Source organism: Anarrhichthys ocellatus, unplaced genomic scaffold (assembly GCF_004355925.1).
Source record: "Anarrhichthys ocellatus isolate YVR2014 unplaced genomic scaffold, GSC_Weel_1.0 scaffold3, whole genome shotgun sequence".
Taxonomy (NCBI): Eukaryota; Metazoa; Chordata; class Actinopteri; order Perciformes; family Anarhichadidae; genus Anarrhichthys; species Anarrhichthys ocellatus.
This window is the reverse complement of record NW_022280033.1, coordinates 12806217-12810247: the sequence shown is the minus strand read 5'-3', so window position 1 is coordinate 12810247 and position 4031 is coordinate 12806217.

Below are 4031 nucleotides of genomic sequence, written 5' to 3'. Positions count from 1 at the left end.
ACACACACACACACACACACACACACACGCTCAGTCCCCTGGAGAGGTTACCTCCCGGTACTGTTTACCAAGACTCTCGCATTCCCTGCCAGCCTCTCAGCCGAGCACAGTGTCGAGTTCCTGCATGTTTAACTCTGTAGAAGGATAGAACAAAAAAAACACTGACAGGGAGAGAGTGGGGCTAATTTATGCAAGTGGACTTCTATGAGTCAGCCCACGTCTTCATGCTAAACACCACGCTGGGCATCACATCACACCTCGAAGGTCACGCACAGCAGGGAGAGACTTTCAAGAAAAAGCATACGGACACAATTTCAAAATTAGATCTGCATCACATTAAAATTTCATAATTGCTTGACGGAATGTGAAAAATAAGTGGTTACACTTATTCTATTAGTCGATTGTTGGATTTGCGCTGCTTTTCAAGCACTAGCTATGTGCTTTAGCCAGCCCTTTGCTTTATTAGGCTTATCAGCATTGTTGGAACAGCTACGGCTGAAACTTCTCTTTGGATAACACTCTGTTAAATTGCAGTTTATTTTTATAAATATGGTGAGGTGGCTTTAGAAACTTTTGAACGGGCACTGTTTAAAAAAGTGGGTGGGGCATATTTGTAAAGTAATAATATGTCAAGACTCACATTTGAAGTCCTGGTTCTCTGCATTATAAAGGACATTATTAGTTCCATAATGTTTCATTATTCACTGTAATAAATTAAAATAAAGTTAAATTCAACTTTAATTTAGTTATTCTAGAATCATCATCCCATCAGTTTAGATTGTGGCTTGCCTTCATTTCATTCATCTGACATAAGACCTCAAAAAACAAGGCATATGATGAAAATAATAGCAATAATAACAGCAAACAATAAGAAACCACACTGTTATTTCTGCTACAGTAAAAGTGCTCGTTGAAGTTCCTGTTTTGACCAACAAATGAAGAATACATGAAGAAAATCTTGAAGTCCAAAGTACAGGTTTGTTTTCAGGAGCTGCTGCTTAGATATCCACATGTCTCCTTGTACCAATAGAAGTGCTCATTTTGGTGCAGTTTCCTTGATTTGGCTCAGATCTCAATATGCCAACAATGACCAATATGATCCAGCTGCGGCCTGCGCCACCTATGTTTAAGGTGACGGGTTAGGGTTAGGGTTAGCATCGTGGGCGCTACAGGTTCGCAGTCGGACGCTCCGTGTTCAGAGACACGGTTTACTCCGGAAATGATACGCTTGCTGTAAATGCGTTCAGGGTTCGAGTGCCGGTACCACCTTAATAAGCACAATCAATCAAATGAAGGCTCACATAGTGGGTGTGGACTATTAGCATAATTGTACCTCGGCAGAAATAAAAAAAGCCAAATGTATTTGAATCATTGACTGATTTAATGCACCACTTTGGGAACACGCTAGTGATACAGTGTTTGTGGACCTGTAACGTTAAAGTAGAAGGCTGGGTCAAGCTTCTGCTACATGCTGGTGGATCCTCCTGCAGTGACTTCTGCCTTCACTCTCACCTTCAGTCAGGTGTGTGAGGACTTCCTGCTGTTTGAGACTGTTAATCCCTGATATGATAAAGAGCCTCATTCAGCTCTACATGTTTTGAATTTTAGGAGCGCAGTGAGACCAGAGAGTGGACCGGTTGTACTGGGACCAGAGAGGCTGAGTGGACCCGGGTACTGGATAATGTGCTTTGTGAATGAACGAGAAGTTGAACCTTGAGCAGATCGTGGGGGACTTGCCGTTCAGAGAGGTCAGTACAACAAACACACTGCTGGCCTCTCCAGATGACAACGTCAACAACGTAGATATGCGCGCACTACGCGGTGTGTAAAAACTGCGCAGTCTCTCCTTTGCTGTAATATTAGTGTAAGTGGCTGCAGCCGATACTAAAATAAGTGTCAGTGTCATCGTGGTGTCCATAGCTGGTTTTATTATTGTCGATCATTTGGGTTTAATTGTCTGAGTTTTTTTCTCTTTTCTGCTATATTCTTGTGAGGCTACACTGAGGATGGCAGTTACACAGGCTATTTATAGAATTGATAATCAGTTGAATGCACAGACTGCATACTGCCAGTCTGTTGGTGTGATCATAAGGAGTCTAGTTGCGGATGTTGCTCCACTCATAAGTTGACATTTAATGCACATGCATCTATTTTATAAACTTAATATGTTCTTTGATTTAACAGTATCTCTCTGAGCATTCCGAGAAAACCATCTGCAAATGCTGGTAAGAATGTAAACCTTTGACATCTAAACAGTAATATTTTGTGAATCCACATTCGAGGAAGATGGACTACTTCTTCTTTTTTTAGAGTACCACAGGGGCCGATGAGAGCGGTGTCATTCAGACCTGTGTGGATGTGGCACAACCGACTGTAGGTGGGATCGCACCCCACAATGTCACCGCCACCTTCTTTGTTACTGTATGTAGAGGTTCCTTTTTTTAGAGACGAGGTTCGGCTTGCCTCTGGCTGGGAGGCCGTTGACCTGTCAGCGTCCTGCTGGTATTCAGGGCACACAAGGAGAGCGTGAGGAGCACAGCTCGACACAAAATGACGTGACACACGTCCAGAATCCAGAATATGACAACAGAGCATAATACAAAACAACACAAACCAACATGAGACAATGCATCATAAAAAAAGCAAGGTACACATAAGGAGCCCTGACATCAGTGAAACACATTATGAGTAAGAACAGGCCTGCAGTCATTACTGAAAGTGGTGGAAGCAAAAGTTTGTGTCAAATGCTGTTTACTTGCTATTTCCGCAGAAAGTGACATTTCCAGGGAGTCAGTTGAAGAACAAACACACATCACTGTGGCATTTGAGGTAATTGGCAACAGGGGCACTGAGTGTGTTCTGAGAGTCCCTTTCTTCACTGCTGCAGCGAAGATCGACTTATTTCCGTCACTGTCAACTGGAACAGTTAAAATCCGAATAGAATTAAAACGATCCCCACGGCTCTACTCTCGGTCAAATTAAACCACTATTAGGTAACGCTGCATTTCAAGGCCTTGAACAAACTCTTTTCATGTTATTCTGCCCATTAAAGTTTTTAACAAAAATGAAGCATCGCATTAGTCAGAAGTCACACTGTGTCATTCATAGCTGTGCGGTTTGTAACAGCCAGTCATATTCATGTAGGTGCAAAGTGCACTTTTCACTATTATCTGCTAATTACGCTCATGCTGACACCATTTGCTGTTGCCACCGAAACCTCCTCCTTATGTGATGAACGTTTTGTTCATTTGCAGATTATAATTTTTGTTCATATATGTTAATTAGTTCTCTCAGCCGAATCCTCGTCGTTGCTTTGATACTTTGAGAGCTCCCGCAAACAGCAGATCCTTTTCCATGAATAACGACTCCTTGAAGTGTCCCTGAATGGAAAACCCCTTCTCAAAGTCAAATGAATGAGCTCACGACGAAAGGTGCGAAATGCAAAATTCAGAGCATCTCTATCGTCTCCACACGGCTCTCAACAATACTGTCGGAAGGATGATCAGCTGTATGAGCGCAGTGCAGAGCAGTGGCTGTGAGCTAACCAGTGGGGCACGCTCACGTGCACTAACATGCAGTAACATGCACTTAAAACGCACGCGTAGCCGGAAGAGCTCTGTAAATATAGCAGGGAGGAGTTCAGATTACAACACACACAGAGGGAGAACAAGAACATTTCCCAAGGACCCCCTCATAATCGTAACAGTAATTTAACTTATGCTTGCTACCATTTGTACTCTTAGATGCCATTGGAACTCTTTGTATTTTAAAGGCTTTCAACCTAATTATTGTTTGATAGTGATAAACAGAAACACACTTTTTGGATCGTGTTAAGACCACTTTGTTTTTCTCTGATATTCTTGGTGCATATCTGTTTTTATTGGTCCAAAATATTACTGGGAGTAACGGGCACAATGATCCCCGTCTTTAGATATGTTCTTTTTAATGATGCATCACAAGTTCATAATTTAAAGCAAATTATTTTGCCGACCCTCTGACACAGTGCCACAGATCCCACTTTGATAATCACT